Source organism: Pteropus medius, unplaced genomic scaffold, assembly GCF_902729225.1.
Source record: "Pteropus medius unplaced genomic scaffold, Ma_sr-lr_union100, whole genome shotgun sequence".
In the NCBI taxonomy this organism is placed as follows: domain Eukaryota; kingdom Metazoa; phylum Chordata; class Mammalia; order Chiroptera; family Pteropodidae; genus Pteropus; species Pteropus medius.
The window spans coordinates 23002372-23026168 of record NW_024355205.1 but is presented as its reverse complement, the minus strand read 5'-3'; the positions used below and the strand labels follow the sequence as shown (position 1 = coordinate 23026168).

Sequence of the window (23797 nt, the reverse complement as noted above, 5' to 3'; positions counted from 1 at the left end):
ATTCAGAACTGGGAAAAAGTTGACGGGAGCAATCCCTTCCAGAGAGGAAGAGAGTAGACAGCCTTCCCCTGTTCCATAGAACTGAGTGAATCGAAAGAGAGATGCAAATCAAGGAGTTGCCAGGACTCACTGTTGTATAACACGGCTTCCTAGTTTGGGCTAAAATAACAAAGTGAGAGGTTTCCCACAGGTTGAAAGGAAGGCTAAAACCAGTGAATTGGACCTCACGATTTTGTGTGGCTCTGTGTGTGAAGATGCTGAAGCAACTCCATAGATGGTGATTGTGCATCAACCTGAGGTAGCAAAGGAAAAAAAGTCAGTGTAACATAGTAGAAAAGAGAACAAGAGTCAGTATTATAGTGTTATCTTTAACTCCTTTGTGGGTGGGGAAGGTGTAATGTCCCAAAATTAACACGTGTCTGATATAATAGAAAACAGTTTTGGTCATTTGGCTTGGTGTGTGTGTGTGTGTGTGTGTGTGTGTGTGTGTGTGTGTGTGTGTGTGAATAGGGGTTCCCTGGTGGGAGGTAAGTGACTAGCCTTGAGTCATATATCAATCAGGTGACAGAAAATACAGGTTAACTCTTAGAAGTTGTCACTGATAGCAACTAAGTTGGACATGAAGCAGCATGAGAGTCCCTTGTCCATGACAAAGTCATGGGTACAAAGCATATATTCATCAGCAATTTCTCTGAAGACACCAGTTCGAGGGGGAAAGAATCCCATAAGAGCCCGAACTTCATCTAAATCAAGGTCCAGAGGGTGAACATGTACTAAAGGTCCTTCCAGTACCTACGAGCTGATATAAGCAGTTATTTCCTCTCTATTAGGCATACAAATGCTATCTTGGGAAGGTAGTAATAAAATTGAGTTTACCTAAAAGATATTGAATAAAATATAGAAATGGAAAGAAACCAAGATTTTGTCTTTGGTACACCCGTATATATAATGCAGGCATAATAACAGTTGCTACATTATATTCGTGAGGATTAAATGAAAAGCATTTAAAACAGTATCTGACGCAAGTATGCAATAAACGTTAAACACTGTAATTGTAATCCTTCCTCTTAATTAGCTTTGGAGCTTCCCACAAGGACAAACTTGGTATCTTTTCTGTTTGTTTTATATAAGAGAACTGTTCCATGTTTGTACAATACTGAATTAAGACTGCCAATCAAAATTGTATTTATAGTTTTTCTTTCCAAGTAAACTGAGAAATTCTTTCCTCAATCCAAATTTTATTGGAATGTATTTAAGCAAAATTTATTCACCTCTATCTTAATCTGTTCAGTCTGTTATAAAAAAGTACCATAAACTGGATTTATAGGCAAGAATCAATTATTTTTCACAGTACTGGAGTCTGGAAGTACAAGAACATGGCTCCAGAATGGCTGCATTCTGGCAAAGGCCCTCTCCTTGGTTTCAGACTGTCTATTTTTTGTCTTATCTTCATATGGTGGAAAGACAGTGTGAGAACTTATTGGGGTCCCTTTTATAAGGGCACTAATCCTATTCATGAAGGTCCACCACCATAACCCAATCACCCCCACAGCCCCCACCTTCTAACATCATCATGGTGGGTATTAGAATTCCAACGTGTAATTTTGGGAGCGATATGAACATTCAGATCATAACAACTCCATCCAATAATGTTAACTACCATGCTAAAGATTTTCAGCATTGTCAAGACTGTATAACAGGCTGTAGAATTTGTTGACATATGCTTAAATTATACCAAAACTTCTGGAGCTCACATCCATAATATATAATTATACCCTGGTGAAGGATAGGAAATGTAGCACAAAATTAAAAGTTTTATCCTTATGAACAAAAAAAAGCTATTGCCTCAGTCATTATTTGCAGAAAATTGTGGACAAAATGAAACATTTTATAATGTAATAAATATACCTGAAGTAACCAAATTTCTAAACCAATACTAAGAAAAAGTTATAATCATGTCAAAAGTGATTCATTTATGCCAAAATAGTATAATAATGAATACAATTAAATATTAAAGTATGTCATGGATTTCAAATTCTATCACATATAATCGTGACTCTTTCCCCAACTGGTCTCCTTAGAGAGTTGTTATTTACACATCAAGCAACAAACAAATGGGACAAACAGAGACTCATGGACATGGATAATAATGGTTACCAGAAGGTGGGGGCGGGGGGAGAGGGGAGAAATAGATGGGGCAAAAGGGGTCAAATATGTGGTGACAGAAAGAAATCTAACTATGGGAGATGAACGCGCATGCAATATATATGCCTTACCATTAAATTGTACATCTGAAACTCACTGGATTTCATCAACCAATGTCACCAAAAATAAATAAATAAATAAATTATAATAAAAATAAATTAAAAAAAGGAAAAGAATCGCTGAACTTGTTTTACATAGCCCTTGTCTAACAGCCCTTACCTCCAATTCCTTACCTACTCTTTGACCTTCCAGAATTAGGTCGTCTCTTTGCTTCCATAGCTTCTTAAGCATACGACTTTGTCTAATTTACCACATATTGGAGAGATAATTATTTGTATATATGTCATAACTGTAATTAGAATGCAATTTGTACTAAAAAAGACAATGTCTTACTCAATTTATAAACACCCTTGGAACACTGCCGACATTTACTATATCTCTTACATAATAAATACATGAATGAATTTTTTTAAATCAATATATTTAAATCTAAATTTCTCAAGTAAAAAGGTGCAAACACATTCCCCACCTCCAATAGCCAGGAAGGAGAGGTACCTATTTTACTTCCATTTTTAAAAGATTTTTCTAGAACCAGACCATTTTATTTGAATGTAGGTCAAATAATTAAACTAATATATCTGAATTTATAATGTTTTATTGGTTGATTGCAAATAAATATGGTTATTACTGTATCAGTGAATTATATAATAGGCTTGAAGACCAAAATAACACTCTCACCTATCGATTAGTCCTTTTCATTTAAACCTACTACATTTCATGCAACTGAGTTGGTTGTGTGAATGACATCATTCTTTTATACTGTAATATTTTGTGACCTATCTTAATTTTAACAGAAGTGAAGAAAGAGTACTACTAACACATATCAAATACATATATTTTAACAGTAAAAAAATACACTTCCTATTAATCATAAATAATGTTCAACCTTATCTACCCAAGTTGCTTTTCAGTATAATTAAACTTATGTGAATCTATCTCATACTTGAAAAGCACTTGTGCTTTTTAAAAATTTTATTGTTATTAATTCCAAATATACAATACATTGGTTAGACATTTATATAGTTTATGAAACGATCCTTCGAATTGCTCTCTCTCCTCTGGCTCTCCACCTAGCCATTCCCTTACTGCTGACTGCATTCCCTATGCCATGCTCCCCATTCCCATGACCACCTATCAACTACGAATGTGTACTTCTTTAACCCTTCATCCCATGCTCCCTAAACATTATCAATTAGTCCTTTTAGACACCAGTCTGAGTGTTCAGGAAACTAAATGGAGTCCCGAAAATGAAACCAAACCAAGAACATGTATCTAAGTTTTACCCGATTCAATAACTGGAAGTTCCCATAAGTGGATGGGTTCCCATCTCTACCAAATATGTGTGAGTATAGCTGGCTCAAAAAAGTCAACAGTTACATGTTCTTTTCCTACATCTCTGGATCCAGGATTCTTGATTTTATTTTTTTGTATCATTCGATCTCATAAAAATTTAGAAGACACTATTAGAATTTTTGGAGCTCTTATAGTTTCAGATGACAATAAACATGCTCAAATTATAGCCACAAAGATTCCATACTCCATTTTCTCTGGTTTCAAAGGTTCCTGAAGCATCCACCTCTCATCTAGAATGTAAGACAAAACTATGTAAACAGTTTATTTCACTCTTTACTTAACTGATGGAAGGAAGTATTTGGCTGTCAATTCTGTCATTACTCCAGTGACCAGAATTTGTGTGTAACCTCCAGAGAAATTTGGTTGTATTCCAATTCAATCCATCACTCAATGTTATAAGTAAAAGAGTTTAAAGTTTAATGGCAATCCAAGACAAGTGGCTTCTTTTTTTCCACGTTGATTATCTGAAAGCCTGGAAGAGTACAAGTTCTCCAACACAGAGAAATCCTATAATAATAGCTCCTTGGACTGAATATTTTAAATCACTGCAGAGTTTTAGTCTACCTTAGCAGCTTGATTAAAAAGATGGATGGCTGAAGGTCCAATTCAGAAAGCAAAAGAGGGAACACACCATGACCTCATTCTAAGGTACCCCTGTGCTCTTAGTAAAGGAAAAGAAGACTTTTTTTTTTTCCCCCAGTGTGGCTGGGTACACACCATTCAAGGTAACCACCCTTTTTGTAATGTTTCATGAAACTGAACTTCCAGGGTATGTAGAATCTTCTCTGGATGGTAATCACAGATGTTTCCAATACAGAGAAATGATTCTTTTAGAGGTTCATTAACATGATAGTACTTCAATCTCTAAACTGAAGACCTTTGATATACTTGAAATATGTTATAAATTGTTCCTTAGACTGAACTTGTGTGAGTTTCTGGTGTTTACATTTGGATCCATGGCATTCCTTAAAAAATACATGATTAAATAAGTGGAGGTTTACATCATCAAGAAGTGGAGGGGATACTGTATCCCAGTATCCAATTATGGGAGACTACAACAATTAAGGGCTTCTAACAGTTCACTGAGTTTTCAAGAGCATATAAACAGTCTGTCATCCAACTCAACAGGTAAAATAATGGACCTTTATATGCAACGAATGAGACTAGTCTGGCCCCCAGTAACATCTATGGTGTTCTAGTAGTTGAAATGCATTATTTCTGTCCCCATCCTAGTCTACCTTGCAAGAGACTGGACAAAATGTTCCCCACAATGGTCAACTGTTGAAATCCTGCCCCTCAATGTGATTATAGTAGGAAATAAAACCTTTGGGAGATAACTAGGTCATGAGAGTAGAGCCCTCATGATGGGATTAGTGCCCTATAAAAAGGGACCACTCTCCCACTCTTTTTCCACCACATGAAGATATGACAAAAAGTAGGCAGTCTACAACTTGGAAAAGGGTGCTCACCAGACCAAACCATGCTGGCATCCTGATCTCAGACCTTCAGCCTTTAAAAATGTGAGAAATAAATGTGTGCTTTTTAATCCATTCAGACTATTTGTTATAGCATTCCAAACTGACTAAAATATGCCCTAACCCATTCCACTCTACCTTACTGAAAATCTGGCTGTAAATGTGGGAATAGGTAGGCCCACATACCTCCATTAAGGAGGGAGTACCTCGGTGCTTCTTTAATTGTAGTGTCAGTCATAACCAGGGACCATGTTTGAGAGAAAACTTTTCAGTGAATTTATATGGTTGGGAAAAGGCACTTACTTGAAAGAGTCTGACACCCTGAAACTCTTAGGCCTACTGGCCATAATTTATAGTAGGTAGAACATAGCTCAGCCTAGGCCAAATATGTTGGCCCACACTCATTTAGCAAATATTCTGGAGAAACCTACCACATGCCCAGTCAGGTTACCTCTGCGAAGAAAACAGTCAAGATCCTTGTCCTTGTGAAGTTTATGTTTAGCAGGTGGGAGACTGACATGAGAAATAAATTATATTTATTTATATTAATATTAAAATTATATTATTATATATTTATATATAATTATATTTGTATATCTTAATAAAGTGATTAGCGCTGTGGGGAAAAAAAATACAGTATTTGTCAAAATACTCTGACAGAGTGTTTTTGGTCAAATATTTCCAAAGGCATCCTATTATATAAGAAAAAACACCATCAGCTGAAGGATACAGTGTAATGTTAATAGCAGATTACTCTCTCCCTTTTGGCCTTAGTGACAGAGATGCAGGAGTAGGCAGAGATAGCTTAGGGGATTTATAGCATGGTGAAACACTGCTTGATTAAACATCTGGCCTTAAATCCTGAAAGGGAAAGTCTTTAAAGAACTACAACACAAGAGACACTCTTCTGTCTCTTTAATAAATAGGGCACACCTCAAAAGAGAAGTCTGGAAGATGCTGATAAGCTACAGCATGTTGCAGTAAAGGAATACATCTGATACCAGTGCTAAATCCCAAAAGGCATAAAGAGATATTATGATCTCAATATCAAATGACTGTAGGACACCAATCCTTCAGCTGTGTTCTAGCCATGTTGTCATTATCATTCTGATAGCTTGGAATTTAGTCTATCCAAGATTTCACCTGGAACTAAACTCGTTTTGATGCAAAAATTCTTGAAAACTTCTAACATTATATATATATATATGTTAACTATATACAAGGGACAGACTGAGAGTATACATGTTGAGAATAACATGTTTCTTTCCACAACAGATATACAAAACCAACCTTGACACAAATGGAGGACCTGCCACCTGACTCTTGTAATATCACTGAAGTGGTCCTCTCATTCCAACACCCCCATGCATACTTCATGTATATTTATGCTCCTTAGAAGTATTCTGCTTTGTTATAGCTCTTTACTCCAAATCTAGACTGGGCAACTAAAAAGTTAAGTATTTTGGATAGTAGAAGAGGGTCAAATTCAGCATTTACATGGTGAGAAGGCTGTGGTCCAGATGACTGGTTATGGTTTAAACATAAGCACTTTCTAAATGATGCTCCAGAAGGGGAAAGCTGAGTAAAAGGGTATGCCAACTGATCAACATGACATTTTCTGATCATTGACAAACATGACCCAGCTGGCATATAAAAATCCAAGCTCCAGTTGACTTCAGGCAATTGGCCCAGATTTCTGAAGGGTTATGAGTGATAAGGATCTCCGGTTTTGGCATCAGACTTGAATAAGATAGCCTGGCTTTGCCACTTAATTGCTGTGCTACGTCAGTTAGCTTTCTTGATCTCTTGCAGTTTCAGCTTTTTCATCTGTAAAGCCACAAATGAATAGTACTTATCTTATGGAGTTTTTCAGAGAATTAAAATAAATAATAATGTAACAAATTTAATGTAGTGTTTGACACATAGTTAAGAAAAATAATAAATAAGACAGAAAAAAATAAATGAACTGAACAGAATGGGCTGAATTGGTTTTTAGGCTCCTGAAGTTGAACCCCTGTTTTGGTACTTGCTTCTAATCAATGCTTTTGGTTTGACTGATCTTTATACTCTCTCCTTTTTGATTCTTGCACTTGGGCATCCTGCAAAATCTTGGATCTTATAATTCTTTGTGTTTTGAAATTTCTTGTGCCCACGGATGAGAGCCAAGATATCTCACTGAGATCTGATAATCACTAGTACCGCTGTCTCAGAAATCCAGACAACTGCCTTTGGGTCCTAGAACCCTAGTGCCTGGTAGGTTCTTGGTATCTATTAATTCAAAAGTGTATGCATTTTAAGTTTAAACATTTTCTAGAGATTTATTTTAGAAAGATTCAGTTAAATAGTATTTATTGAGGACTTACAATGTAGAGGAGTGATCATTCTACTCCTCTTCTACAAAAATAAACCAGCTTCGGTTCAAATTAAGAAACTGCATCCATACATCCACCTCATCTTTAATAAATGCTTGATACATCGGAAAATAAAATATTTGCACTCCATTAGGAGCTATTATAAACAATGCCATCAATAGATTCTTCAGTACTCAATGTTTCTGAACATTCTCTTTAATAACCAAAAAATAAAATAAAGTAAAATTTAAAAGAGAAAAAACATGACATGACAATTAATCTAATTAGTAGGGAATGTGAGATGTACCCACCCATATGAGATTCAAGGAAGAATGCGAGAAAAGTGCATGAGCACCATGCAACAGTAGTAAAAAGAGAGCAACATTAATATTGAGAGACTGTGGTGAAGAGCTTTAGAAGAAGCAGTCTAATGATCTAGTTATTCAGCAATCAGAACTGGAAAGAAAGAAAAAATAACCCTAGAACATGGGAAGAATATAACCAAGAACACAGGGAGGGAAAAAGGCCATTTTCCAGTGGTTTTCGGTTCCAGGAGATTTGACAACCCGGGGCCAGATTGTGGTGATGCATTGAATGCCATGAAAATAGGTTGAACATCAACATATGTGTGAACCTTAAATGGAAGTCTTGGACCTGGCCGATTGATAGGAAGGTGATGTCACTGCAGGTACAGGAAGGAAAAAAGTGAAAAGAGGAAGAATGGAAAGGAGTGAAGAAAAAAAAAAGAAAAGTTTGGAAGTTTGGCTGATGCTTTTATTTTCATTTTGATTTTGGCTACTAGTTTATCCAATTTCTGACATGTTTAAGAATACGATCAGATTTTTTGTTTAACTGCTTGATATAAAATATAATTACTTATGCCATCAAAGATGTCACTCTTGTTTTATTCCTATTTCATTTTCGAAAGATTTTCTTGTGAAGATCTCTTGTGTTTTGGTATCTTCCATAATCTAAGGTGTTTTTAAATCATTTATACAACATATTTAGGTAGTTTGTAAAACAAAGGTGGTAAGATTCAGTGGTAGACAAAGTTATCTCTTAAGAATAATTCTAGCTAATTTATGTTAGAGAAAGAGCACTTAGCTTTTTTAAATGACATTTTCAAAAAGGAAAAAATCACACTGCATCTAATTCTTTCCCCATGAGAGAGACTTGCTGTGTCAGGTGTTAAGAATCACACACTTAGTTTAATCTAATTCTGTACTAATAAAGGCTATATTAACTCATAAACAATGAGCAATTATAATCATGTAATATTAGGATATCTGTAGAGAAAAACCTATGATCAAACATTTTTGTGTGAATTAAATATAATCAGGCCAGAAAGAGAATTGATTAAATAGTCACTCATACATCTAAGATAACTCTTACAATTACACAGGTGACACTTAATATACTTAATAATATATTCATATAAAAATAACATATTCACAAATTAAGTGAAAGTATGAAGATTAAATTTTCTATCAGAAGTTACACACTACTATTCTGTGGATATAGCACTAGAAATGTTTTATTTGGCCCACAATATTGTTTTTAAAAATGAATTTGAATATCTTCTGAGAAGTTCACACCCAGGTTTATGGAGAATCTCAGTCTTTCCTCTCTTCACTAATAGTTACCTGCCAGGGTATGTATATACAGGCATTAGACTTGCCGAATCATGCACTGCTTATTTTAATTACACTTTTGCTGCCGCTTCTTTTTTTTTTTTTTTTAATGTTAGGAAGAAAAAAAATTGATCATGAGTTTTACATATTCTTTAAATCATTCCATCAAATTCAAATTTTTGAAACAGGTGGCATATGTGGTTGTATTATATGAGAAGTTATCTAATTTTTTTTTTTCCAACTTGCTAATAAATGATGGAAGTAACGTTTCTAGGTACAGTGTGCAGCTCCCTCGGCAGGACCAAAGTGCTTGTATTAAATTTGATGCAAACGTGATTGTTCTTAGCATTTGTTTAGAATTTTGGAGACTCCAAGGATACAAAATCTCTTCCTTGTAAGCTCTGACTTGACCAATTAGCTTTCAGTGGTGCTTGAAACTCCCACTTGAATTGCCTTATGTTGACCTGTCCATTTTAATCAACTTAAATACTACCTGGGAGAAAGATATATTAGCTATCACTTAGGCTCAAATTAGTCTATCTGAACCTATTACTGCACATTATCAAGCAGCACAAAAGAGAGCCTCAGGGCACCGGTTCTTAAAATCATTCAAATGTCAGACCGCAGAGAGGCATGGTATACTTGGTGGAAAACTATGTAATATTAATCCATTACTCACAGCCATTAAATATATTCAGCTGTATTAAATCTGATGTCAATTTATCCTTTAGTCCAATGTAGTAGGAGAAATCACTGATTTAAAGAACTTAATACAAGAAAAAATTCATTTATGAACATTTCATCTAATTTATATTTTAATACTTTTATAATATTTTATTTGCATAAAAAGTCTTGCTTGCTGCAAGGACACTATATTATAGTCCTAAAGAATGGTGGAGGCGGGGATGGTAAGTTTCTAAAGGGTGTTGATGGGGTGGTAAAAAGAAAATACTCAATTTTTTGACACTTATTGTCAGTTAGAGAATAAAAGATACTCAATTTTTAAAACATTTATTGTCAGAGCATCACCTTAGTAAAAAATTGTTGGGAAACAAAGAAAATACTACTTTACTGAATGTACACATTAGACACCTCTGAATTTAAGAAATGTGAAAACATGTTTCTAATATAGCTAAGGATGGAGATCCTAATGAGGAGCTTCAATTATTTCCCCTAGTTGGCCAAAAAAGGAGGAAGGCTGGAGGCGGGTACATTTTTGGTACCTTGGGAGGACAGCAGCTCTTGTGAACCACAGTTCTACAGAATTAAGCTGCAATGCTCTAAGGCATCATGTGCAATGTATTAACTCCTCTCATGTGCATCAAGGATGGCATTAGCTATGTGCGATGCTTGAGAGAATTACTCAAAATATTTTCTATAAATCTTTATTCTCTCGTGGAATCCCAGATGAATGGCTGTAGTATGGGACAATTGAAGAAGACTGGTCCAAATGTAGGAAAAATCTATATTCTTTTATATTTACCTCCTAGATAACATTACTTCTATGATTTATGGTTATTGTTGTTGCTGTTATTATTATTATTGTTATTGTTATTATTATTAATCACATCATTGGAAAAGATAAAGGGAACTAGAAGATCAGGGAACATTAAAGCTTTGTCAGAAACTAGCATTACCTGACCTTTAAGACATTTTCTAAGTCAGAGTTAAACAACACAGCAGATAATTGGATATTTATTTTAACATCTCAAAAGTTTTTTCCAAGAAGACTACATGCTGTTATTTAAGGTACAGTGCAAGTTTAATCAATGTCTTATGGGTCTAATTTGACAGCAAAGCATTCTGGTAAATTAAGAAAACTGTAACCTTAATGGACTCTACACACTTATAAGGCAGTAAGGATTCTTAAGCATGACAGCTTGTCTATCCTATGAGTCACAGAATAATTAGAAGAAGAGCATGGAAAGATTATCAAGGAGAAAGTAAGGGTATTCTGTCTTTAAATAAGTAAATTGATATTCTTTAAACGGTGAAAGGATATTAACAACTAAATCATTAAAAGCACAGAAAGCAAAGTGACTTAGAGACCATAATTTGGGTTACAATTATACAACCATAATTTGGGTTACAATTATACAACCACGTAGTCTAAAGGAAGATTGCTGTTTTATAAGATGTCAAAGTCAAACCTCAGGGAGAACTAAGCAGATGATCAGCGAATCAGACTCTCACTTCCTGAGGATTTATACTCTAAAATAGAAATAATACTGTCTTTCTTCACCTCTTCACCTCAGGAAATTGACTCTATAGATGATAGATGATATAGATAGATGATGATGATGATGATGATAGATGATAGATAGATAGATAGATAGATAGATAGATAGATAGATAGATAGATAGATGATAGATAGAGATAGACAGACAGACAGACAGACAGATAGATATAGATAGATCTCCCCCATGCCTCACACAAAACAAATGCCTTCCTCTTCCCATTCTGCCATTCTGTCACCTTTCTGTCTCTCCTTTACCTCCCAAACTTTAGGACTTTGAGTCAGTTTAAATTTTTAAAAAATTTTAAAAATATTTTAAAAATGAGAGAGAGAGAGGAAAGAGAGGGAGAGGAACAGAGAGGAAATAAAGCCTCCTGTGCAGTAAGGTACAGTAGTAGAAAAAATGTTTTCCTTTGTGTTAATCGGATTGAACCAGACAATCGAAGGAAATCGAGTGTGAATAAGAACAGATATGCATTTTTTCCTACTTTATACTTTTATACTATTATTATACAGCAAAATGAATCTACATAGAGAAAACACTGGTTATGATACAAAATATGATTATACAGTGACTCATTTCATTCAACAAAGAGTTCTTCAGGGGATTAAAAATAATTCATTATAAATTACAGGATAGTTATAGTTCACTTGCACAGTAATTATTTTAGTAATACCTAGATAAATGTTCACTCATCAAAAGTACTGTTAGTGAAATGCAGATGTTCGGAAATAAAATAGATTTTAACATTTAAATTAAATACAAAGATTCATTTTGAATTTTTTGTCTCTAATAGATTTTTCTTAAATAGTCAAACATCCAAAATCTCTCTGATTAACATTTTTTAACATCTTAAACACAGCTATAGAGACAGTGTGAAGGAAAGATGACCCATAATTCATATACTAGACACATACTATCTATGTGGCCTTAGAATTCTGTTGTATTCTAGTCTATGAATTTTGAACACGTGTTTAACGTCTAAATAAATGTTAGTAATAAATACTGTAGCGAATTTAGATAATGGAAAATAGATGGTTAGACAATTTGATCACAGAAATGATAAAATCAAGCAGATAAGCTAAAGTGGCTTTGGCGGTGTCACTAAATGTATAAGCTACTATAAGTGCTAGAAATACCAGTTAACAGCAGTCATTTACCAAAAGTGTAAAGAATTATTTTTTCAAATTAAAGATTTGAACCAAATATTGAGTAAGGTAATTTTATTAGACTAATAACTTTTCATAGATTCATTTTATTTCTTTTAATTCAATGTAATTATTGTGAATATCCAGAAATTACAGTAAACACAAAATAGATGAGAGAAAGCAAAAGCTTGCAGATTTATGTGAAATTGGTTATTACAAATAAAAATATGTGGTAAAATATAAGTTATAGAAAATAACAGCTATAGATTGTTATATTTATGTATGTATTTATAAACATTCCTGTAATAACATATCTTTCTATATAGAGTTATCTGTATCCTTCTATAATTCTACCTCTCTCTCATCTATCATCCATCTATTTATCTCTCATCTACCATACTATCTATTGATGGATATCGAATTACCCCAAACATGATAGCTTAAAACAATAAATATTTATCTCACAGTCTCTGGGATCAAAAATCAGCAGTGGCTTAGCCGAGTGGTTTGGGCCAGAGTTTTTCATGTGATTTTAGTAAGGATGTCTCCTGGATAATTCACTTCCAAATCACTAACACAGCTGGTGGTAGGAAATATCAGTTACTGGCTACATAAGCCCCTCCATAGGCTGCTTTTTGCCCTTATGACATGGCAGCTAAATTCCCCCAAAGTTAGGGCTCAAGAGAGAGAAAGAAAAGAGGAAGTCTCAGTGACTTTTATCATCTAGTCTAGCACGTTGTCATTTCAGTTCTATTGTATATGTCAAAATTGAGTCATTTAGTGCAATTCTAAAAGAAAGAGAATTACATTCCATTACTTGAAAGAACTATCAAAGAATTTGTGGGCTTATTTTAAAATCATTGCTTCTACCATCTATCTACTCCCATCTCATCTCCCACTGTCTATCTACCTACTTTCCTTTCTGCTCCACACCCCCTGTAGGCAGAACAAGAGAAAGGAAGACTGCAAATAAGGTTGTCACAGGAAAAATTCCTGAGAAAAAATGATATAAAATAAATAAATTATGAGCTCTGATACTTGAAGCATGATTTTGGGAGTGTGGTACAGTAAAACATTTTAGGCACATGTTTAAAGAGGCAAATTCTAATAATTTGGCCCAATGAAAAAGATACCCTGACCCATATCATCTTCATGTATCATCCTAACAATCTCACTGAAGAGATGGCATATCTAACTAACCGCTGGAGCTTTCTGCCATGTACATGTCTCCCTAGGTGATGAACCAATTTCTCATGAACACACAATAGTGAAAAACAGATGCTTATGCCAAAACAAAAAGAAATATTCATGTTCTCAATTAACTTACAGGTGTCACACACACACACACACACATACCAGAGATGCAATAAACTGATATAAACATGGATGGATCTTAAGAATATCGTGCTAAATCAAGTAAGTCAGACAGAAAAAGTCAAGAACTATATAATTTCACTCATGTGTGAGATATAAAACAGAAAGCAATGAAAAAACAAACAAAAACTGATAGACATAGACAACAGTATGATCCTTACCAGAGGGAAAGGGTGGTAGGGAGGAGGTAGAAGATGGTAAAGGAAATCAAATACATGATGAGGAATAAGACAACCTTTGGTGGTGTACACATAATGCAATACATACATAATGTATTATAGAACTGTATACTCGAAGTCTACATAATCTTATTAACCAATCCCATGCCAATACATTTAATAAAATTAATTTAAAAATAAGTTAAAAATGCAGAGTGATAAAACTACAAAAGTTCATGGAAGTACAAAGGACTTAGTCATCGATTATGTTGGCAATGGAAGTAGTGAGCACAGTAGACAGTGAATGGTTCACAGGGCGGATAATACTTGATCTTTGTATAAAGAGTGAGTGATACCGGGAGGAAAAGCTATTTAGGCAGAGAGGATAGCAAAAGTTTGGAAGAATGCATGTGCATGGACTGTAGTTGTGATGAATGATATGGCTGACACATAGAAAAGTGGAGAAACATGTCAGGAGTGGTCCAAGATATTTCTCAAGACTTTCAATCTCCAGGTCACTACCCTTGCAGACTGTATCATCCTTGGATACTGGTTATTCTCCACTTATTTTAAATAGTAAGTTAACAAATTTTTACTTCTTCTGTAAAGTTCTGTTTTCACTAAAGAGGCACATTACTTGTGATGGAATCGATACAAGGGTGGAGTTCAGAATACAGTTAGTCAATGAAGTTGATAGATATCACAATAACGTACTTTAATAGAGCATGTCCTTATTTTTTGTTGTTGATGTTTATGTATAATTGTAATATTTAATATGGGTATTATATGTAAATACAATTCAAAACAGAATATTTAAATGGTAATTTTTCCCTGAAAATTTCATATAGGTCATAAAAAATAATCTAAGAAGAAAAATGTAGAAAGGTGCTTGAGAATTTACAGTGTGAACCGGAATCCACATAAATGTTGTATTTGTCTGATTTTCAATTTGTCAAATCTAAACTAACTAAACATTTCAATCATATGGTCTTTGGTGTTCCTATTCCGTCCAGTAAGTTTTTTACATTTCTTTTTTCTTCTATGGGGAAATAAAAAGTTTCCTTTCATATTAAAAGGAATTTATTCTTTTGACTGGCTAGATGACACAGAAAATAGGATATTCTCTATCCTTCTAAGACTTTGCATCTACTTTAATCTAGTCTCACCTTAGTTTAGGTAATCAGAAAAACACACTTCCTAATCTAGACCAGTGGTTGTCAACTCTGGGTGTATACTGGATCACCCAGGAAAGTTAAAAAACATACCAGTGCATGGGGCCCATCCTAGTCATCACAACAAAATTTGGGAGAGGATATAAACATCAAAAAGCCTTCCCTAGTTGATTTATATGTACATCTTGGAATTAGTGCCATAAGATAATGAAGACAGTTTTTGAACTCTCCAGGCCAAATTTTACTGATCATAAGCTCAACACACTTGAAGCAGATATAGGTCAATAGAGTGTTAAGCATGCAAATTGTTGTATCAAATCATAGCTTATATTAAAAAAAATTAAATCAGAGCCTCTATTTCAGTCCCTTAAATTACCTGAAATAAACACTTTACAACCTGGCAAATGCTTCACATGAATGGAGTTGGCAAGATTTTGGAGACAGCTTGTCATTAGAGCCCTCTCCACCATCTGCCCTACTGCAGTGGGGTAAAGCACATATGATTTGTACTGAGTAAATGTGGGTTATAGATTGAACTCCATCACACATCCTCGGGAAGGGTGGCCAAATTAATTAGCATATATGTGTTTTAATTCCATAATTTATTAAATATGGAAAGTAACAGCTACATGCTAAACACTTCATAGGGGAACTCAGACATTTAAGTAAATAGATTGGCCTATATAAACTGTGAAAATTTAACATAGTATTTTTATCATCATTTAGAATGATGTAAAGGTCTTTTCTCACAAGCAAATCATTAAGAATCTATTATTGTTTTAAGATCGGTAAAAATAATTTCCAAAAGCAATGTTTTCTTTTTTTTAAGTCATTTTTTGTTGTTGTCATTGTTTTTCTCTGACATTTTAAATGTCAAGTGACTTTTTGTTTGAGACACATAATAGTCCAAAGTATGTTTGGAATTTATTAATGATACTGTATAAAAAACTATTATAGTTCTCAAAATACTTCCAGATCCTTTATATAGGTTGGTTTAATCAAATCACTATAATATAGCTATCTAAGTGATCTGGTCTTAGCAATTTTAACTGTAGTACAATAATGCTAATGACACTGTTGTTTACAACAACCGTGATATATATGGGGTATGTATTTATGCCAAAAATTGTTCTAAAAGTTTTATAAATATGAACTCAAATAAACCTCTGTGAAATATATGTATATATTTTTTTTCAGATTAGAATCGATACACAGAAGATAGATAACTTGTCCAAATTTCTTATAAACCCTTCACGAGTCATTACATTTTTTTTCAATGCCTACGGCACCTGGTATTCCTAGGTGGTCTCCCATCCAAGTACTAACCAGGTTCGACCTCGCTTAGCTTCCGAGATCAGACAGGATCAGGCACATTCAGGGTGCATGGCCATAGACAAGTCATTACATGTTACTGGGCAGAGATTCATCCTAAGTAATATGAAGATTCTCCATTGCCTCACAGGATTGATGTGGGAAAAATATGAGATGGTAGATATAAATATAAAAAATTATAAACTTCTATAAATAGCACAATTTTTCAGAATAATAACTTGTCGCTCAAATAAGATGAGATTTTCTCACAGACAACTCAGATAATCAATGATAGAACCAGAACCAGAATCAAGGTTAAATATAGTTTCTATGACACACATCTGTCTCTTAGGAAAAGTAAAAAAATGAAGTATCTTTTGCATTGGCTGGATATTCAGTTCAGTACAAAAATCAATTTTCTTTTGAGAAGGAAATTAGGTAGATTTAAAGGTTTTTGGTTTATAAAACATTTTAGGAAATATTTTAGCAAAAATATTTAATCTCATGTATTTTTGCATACTAATATTTTTTAAGAGTTAAAGACTCCTAATCTTTTGAGAGAAAACATTTGTGCTTTTGCACATTACTTTTTTAAGTATGTATGCCACCACCAATGGGAATAGTTTATAATTCATAAAAGGCTAAAAATGTCTGTTGAGTACTTGACATAATCCCATTTAAAAGTTTTAATTTTAATTTTCCTTTTAACACTTTTTCAGTAGAGGCATTCTGCAACACTGAAAATATATATTTAGCTCAAATACAACTTCCAGAAGAAACAGAAGGTGGGAGATGGTATCGTGTAGGTCATGATATCTGTGTGTGTGTTTGTACGTGCGCACGTGCATGTATGCAAGAGACAAAGAAGGAGAGAAAATTAGCCACAGATTTTCTTAAGGCAATTGCTGTTTGGAAGAAAAAAATGTGAGATTATATAATACAATTTTTGTATATATATTTATTTATAAAATATAAATCACCTATTTATGCTTTTAAATTATTTCTGATCTTAATCTTTTAAATGCTATTCCATAAATGTATTTAAATAAAATCAAATATTTTATATATTAGAATATTTTCATTTTAAGTCTGCAATGTCTCTTAGGTATAGACTGATCAATGAGACAGTGTGCTTTTACAGCAGAAAAAATCCCCAATATATTGGGAATCAGTGTCTAAATTTTATTTCTACATGACCACTAATTGTATGACCACAAACACATCATATAAATGTTGTAAAGATAATTTAATAATTAGATGATCTGTTTGCTATCTGAAAATTCAGTGTTTACAAATACAAAGCTTTACATTTTACTAATAGCACTCTAACACTGAACAATTATGATTTCTTTAAAGAGAGATAATTAATTTTTATGAACACTTGCTGGTTTCAAAGCATAATAAACTATATATAGATTCTGGGTGACAGACTGCTGCCTCCTGTTTCCGCCATCAACCCTCTTAAAATTTTCTGCCAGATGTCTCCTTGGACGAGCATCGCCTGAAGATGGTTGTGGTGACATACACTCTTTTCCTTTTCATACAGAAACATATTATTTTTTAATATGCGTTGCAAATACCTCAGGGATAAATTCCTCGCTAACCCTTTTAGCATCGAGCTCGCTCAGTACTTCAATTTACAGCTTGTATAAATGTGTAATTTAAAGAATAAACGTTCTAGTGGCAAAGTGAAAGATGATCAGAAAGCTCTATGAATCTCTCTCTTTGGTGCGATGTCAACCCCCTCCCAGTTTATTGCTCAATAAATGCTGGCAACATTAGAAAATATTCTCATATGAAGTAAATTTGGAATCTAATTTCATTTAGTCTAATTGTATCTAGAGATTACGAATGCTTCCATTACCTGTTGTAATGACCCACCCAAGGGGAATTGCTCTGAGATTATGCCATGTGATTGAAGCCTTTATCAGTATTATCATACATATTTGAGAAGCTGCCACTTTGCAACTCTAGAAAATTGAGGTAAACAACTCCCTGAACTTCTAGTTGATTATATCTGGAAAAAATGGCCATCTTATTATAACTCTTTACAAGAAAGATTATCGCCCTAATGGTTGTTGCTAAAATGACTAAAGATTTAACCTTTTAAAAAGTGACTTAATGTAGTCTTGAATTGACAAATGTTAATAGGAAAAAAATAAAATAATTGAAACGCCCCAATTTTATTCAATTAAAAACAAAAAAAACTTACTTTTAAAACTAAATTTACAACTCAAAACTAAAATGTTCATGGTTATACATGTTTCCATGATGTCATCTTGATCTGCTTTCTTATTTTCATATAATAACATATTTAGTCTTGCCCTACCTATAATCTCTATGTTCAAAAATAAATTATACTCCAGAATTAAAAGGCAGTTTGCAAAATTTCAAATGCACAGTGTCAGAATACTATTTGGCTAAGAAAATATTAAATTTAAGTATTATTTTAAAGAAAACAAAATGATGTGAATCAAATAGTTCTCATGTTTTGTTCTAATGATCAATTCTCATGGCAAACTTCTATAGCAAATGAAGGCAACCGATATCCATTTTGTGAATTTATCATGATGATGTAGTTTTTTAGTTTCAAGGATTGAAATACATTGAATAAAATATTTCAAAGAAATGGAAGATCCTTCAAAGGTCTTATCCTATTTTTTAATATCTGCAATTCAGCATTTAATAACATTTAAATCTTCTAAACAATACTGTATATGAATATTGTTTTAAAAACTCCACTTGTCTTAAACCAAAACTTTATTGCAAGCTTCGATGAATGAAGTTTAACTATTTTTTTGCATTAATGATCTTTATTAGAATAAAAGAAGAGCAAGATGAATTTACCTTTTATTAAATTACCTTTAATAAATTACCTTTAATAAATAAATTTACCTTTTATTAAATTAAAATTTATTTAAAGGCAATTCTGAAATTTATTTGGAGAATGGTAAACCTTGAATTGATTACTGCCCAGTATAACATGTGCTCTGATGAAGGGAGAAGAAAAAACATAAAATAGATATTCTTAATCCAGAAGAGAAATCCTTTATTTAAACCTAACCTTGGGGCTCTAAGGTAAGCTAAAAGGTCATGTAAATGGATACTTTGTCAGAGGTTAGGAAATTGGGATTCTTATTTAAATAGGAATTAAAAATTCTACCTCTGAGTTTAAATGTTAGAAGAAATCGTAACAATGTCCATAATTATATCATATTTGCTATGTAGTATTTAAATATGCCAAGAGTTTTATGTTCCATCTACATATTGCCATAACTTAGTATAAAAAGAAGTTAAGCAGAACTTTTCTTCAGAAGATGTCATGATAAAAAACCTTAAAAAATTCCAAAACACAGTGACAATATGAGTCAATCTCTCAGGGCTCTCTGCAGGATTAAATACTCTACTAAATGGGATGCCTGACTAATGAAAGGATTGTAGAATTAGGTATTCATGCCCATTACAGCTGTATTATTTCTGTTCATTCTCCTGAAAATACCAACCAAGTATCTCCAGAAATAGGATTAAATATCAATCAGTAATTAATGACTTAAAAAGCAGAGAAACCAAGAATAGAAACATAAATAATGAGTGGAATTCTAAATGTAACAGGTTTGGCCTTAAGAAAGAAAGGAAACAAAAATAGAAAGACAAGGACAATGAAAATGGATAAATATAGAGAAATTGTGCTAAATTAGGATCATATACTTAACTCTAGTTTTCTGTCTTAAATCTCCAACTTTGTTAAGTGCCTAGGTTAAAGATTCTTAATAATACTGTAAGTAATAGGGAACATAAGAGAATGTCAAATTTTATTTGTAAAATCCACACACACACACACACACACACACACACACACACACACAGAGTAATCTTTGTGGACATTGCTTGAACCTGAGAGTTTACTATTATTATATATGGTTATTAGGTCATCTGATATGCTGTGGCCCAAAACAATGCTGACTAAAGAGTTCTATAAATACTGTAGTGTCATGAGCTTAAATACAAAGCTTCCAAGTTTAATAAATTTTATGCTGAAAATGCTTACAAAAGTGAAAAAAAAATTATCTTTTAATAGTTTATAATAGTTATTTTATCTGAGCACTGTACTTGTTTTTTTAATAAGCTATCAAATTTAATAAATCAAGGTAAAACTACTAAGTATAAAGGTATATTATTTTGAAAATAGTTTTCTTTCATTTATCAAAGTAAACTTTCATATATTAACAGCGCTACACATTCCTTAGATATTAAATCTACTAGAAAATATTTTTTCAAGAAGAACCACTGTTGAAAACATACAAAATCATTTTAATTTTATATCTTGGTGAGTTTATTAACTACCTATGTTGTATATCTATTATCTAGCTAAATTTTTATTTTTTAGATCTTACATAGCTACTGATGTCGTTGAGATCATGTCTCATGAGAAAGAGAACCTATGAAGATGGTTAATAAGAATCTTTATGTTTATTAAATATTAGACATCATAAAAAATAAGTTGATCTCATTCCATTTTACTTAAAGATGGATATGGGGAGATCATCATACAATAAAAATGTGATTTTTAACAGAGGACAATTGTTTTTAAAGCACACAGTTTTTTATGCTGTTTAATTTGCTTAATTTAGATTAAATACAATATCGTGGAGTACTAACTGCCCAAATCAAGATACAAATCCCTTTCATATTTATAAGAAAACACTAATAGCTGTAAAAAACATCCAATCCTCAAATAAGAGGAGTACATCTTTAATTTATTTATTAACTCAAATATATTTATAGATAAAAGTAAATTATCCACCATGGAAACTGAAACATTACACGATGTTTCAAATTTAATGATTTTATAGAGAATATAACTCACACTTCCTCCAAATAACTAGGTGATATATGACTATGACCATTGCCAAAAGAGAGATAACATCTTATGGGATTTCAAAAGACAGTGGGGACTTTTTTATTAATTAATTAATTAATTAATTAATCTAATTTTATATATTTTTTTCTTTGACAATCAGGGAAGTTTCATGGAGAGCAGAATTTCAGCAGAGAGTAATGGAGAAAGGCCAAGAGAAAGTAACACTCAGAGCATTTACCTTCATGGTCATCATTCTTACACATTAAGAATGGTGTTGGATGCATGACTTTGCTTAAGCATTTATTAATTCAATATGTATAGATTACATACCTATGATATGCCAGGCAAAAAATAATAATTATAAACCTTGATAATAAGTACTTTACTATTACTATTAATAATACAATGTGAAAACAGCAGAGGCTATTGTGAGAACATATAAGGAAACTTCATCTAATCCAGTTAAAACAGAGGTTGATGGCAGGTGGTTGTAAGTGGTATCTACCTTAGATCTGAATGTACATTAGAAACTAACTGAACAGTCAGTTGTGTAATAGGAACTAAGTAAATGGATAGAGTGGATTTTCTGCTGAGTTTGAACAGCTGGAAACAGCTGCAACTATAGTCAGTCATACCTCTATACTCTTTAATTACGTGAGTCAATTAATTCCATGCATTATGTAAACCAGTTTTACTTGAATTTTCTGTTACATTTAATACAAAGGGTCGTAATCGATTTGGAAGTGTATTGACCACCTGCACTCACACCATTTTCAGTTTATAGTTTTAGATATCTCTGGAGATTATCGTGATTAATGAATTTAATTTAATAGAATTTTTAGAAATAATGATGTGATCTAGGTTCATTTACTGATGTATTTTTTACATTGCTGGTCAATTTAATTTACATATAAAGTAATAAGTAGTTTGACACTATTCAATCAGAAAAGAAATAAATAAAATTATGTATTGAATTTTCTTGCAAACTTCTTGAAATGCTTTAATCCCAAGTATTTTGTACTTGTCAAAAACTAAAATATAAAATATAAAAACATTTATATTTCATTAAGCTCTAATGAAAATTTAAACTAGTAAAAATTAAAAATATTAAAGCTATTTTTATCTGTTACCAAAGCACATCAATATTGCTTGTTGAATCTTTTCTTTTTCCTGTATACCTGCCATAAGATTCTCTAAAACTAAAGGTATTTGAATAACTAAATTCGATGTCCTGTTTTGACTTGCCAGATGAATATGTAAAAACTACTTGAAAACACTTTCACTACAATATTTCACTTTTAAAACCAGAAAATAATATAGAGAATGCAATATCATAAATATAGAGAGTATAAAAGTAAATTATAGAACTAAAATATCATTAGCTGCAATTTACTGACTAAATATCTATTTTGAATTGGAAAATAATTGACTGAGTAATTTATTCTTCATTCATTTAAGTTCTCAGCACAATAACAGCAATAATGACCCCCCCTGGTTAGGCCTTTTTATGTAAAGTAATGACCATATGATCAAGAATCACACTCAGCTTAAAAGTTCCTACTACTCCAGACACTTATTAACTCTTTGGTAACTCTTAGACTAATGCTGGGTCATTAAATGCTGGAAAAAAGTGCACATATGGTTCACACCATAGATAATGTGCAAATGAGAAATGTCATCATTGCATAAAGTTATAAAATTGAAAATTGGCATCTTATTTTCACAGAATATTTTAACAGAAACTTTCTCTTGGGAATAAATCAACACTAGGAAGAAGAGTTCATTCATATTCTAGTTTATATTTTGTTCATATGCATATAAGCATTTAAAAGACATGTCAATGCATATAGAATGTCTTTTCTTACAGAAGTCTTCTCTGATCCCCACTCTAAACTAAGTCAGATAATTTTATTATGTGCTCACATAATGTCTTGTATTTTTTCTATCATTGCCCATATTTGCTCATTTTATTTTGCTTGTTTTCCTTGTTAGATTATAAGTTTCCATAGGGAAAATGTTATATCTCATTGCATCAATCATAGTACCTCTCAGGCAAGATTCTTTTCTGGTACACAGTATAATATTAATATATAAACAGATAAATTACTACAGGAATTTCCAATATATATTTTATTCAAGTGGTGAATGTTATTTTTTTCAATATTAGTAAGTTTGCCTTAGGTTAATAAGAGTAAAATCTCTACAAGTATTTTAAAAACGTACTCCTTAATACTCCTTTTCTTTACTAGGGGTGTTGGTATCAATGGAACATTCATAATTAGCATTAATGAAATTATGCTTTAATGTGAAATAATGAAGAATGCATAATAATCTAAAATAATCTAAAATAATCTAAAAATAATCTAAACCTATACATAATCATAATTTCATTTTCAATGTGTGTGAAAATTATGAACCTATGCATGCTATTAAATACAACATATATTTTCTATTACACTT

General features: G+C 32.6%; 1 protein-coding gene and 1 pseudogene across 2 annotated transcripts in view; both read right to left on the bottom strand.

Moving 5' to 3' along the window:
- The window catches only part of NCAM2 (neural cell adhesion molecule 2), a 407496-nt gene that overhangs the window by 181579 nt on the left and 202120 nt on the right, over positions 1–23797 (bottom strand). The gene's annotated exons all lie outside the window — the stretch shown is intronic.
- On the bottom strand, positions 16443–16560 carry LOC120599024 (uncharacterized; annotated as a pseudogene).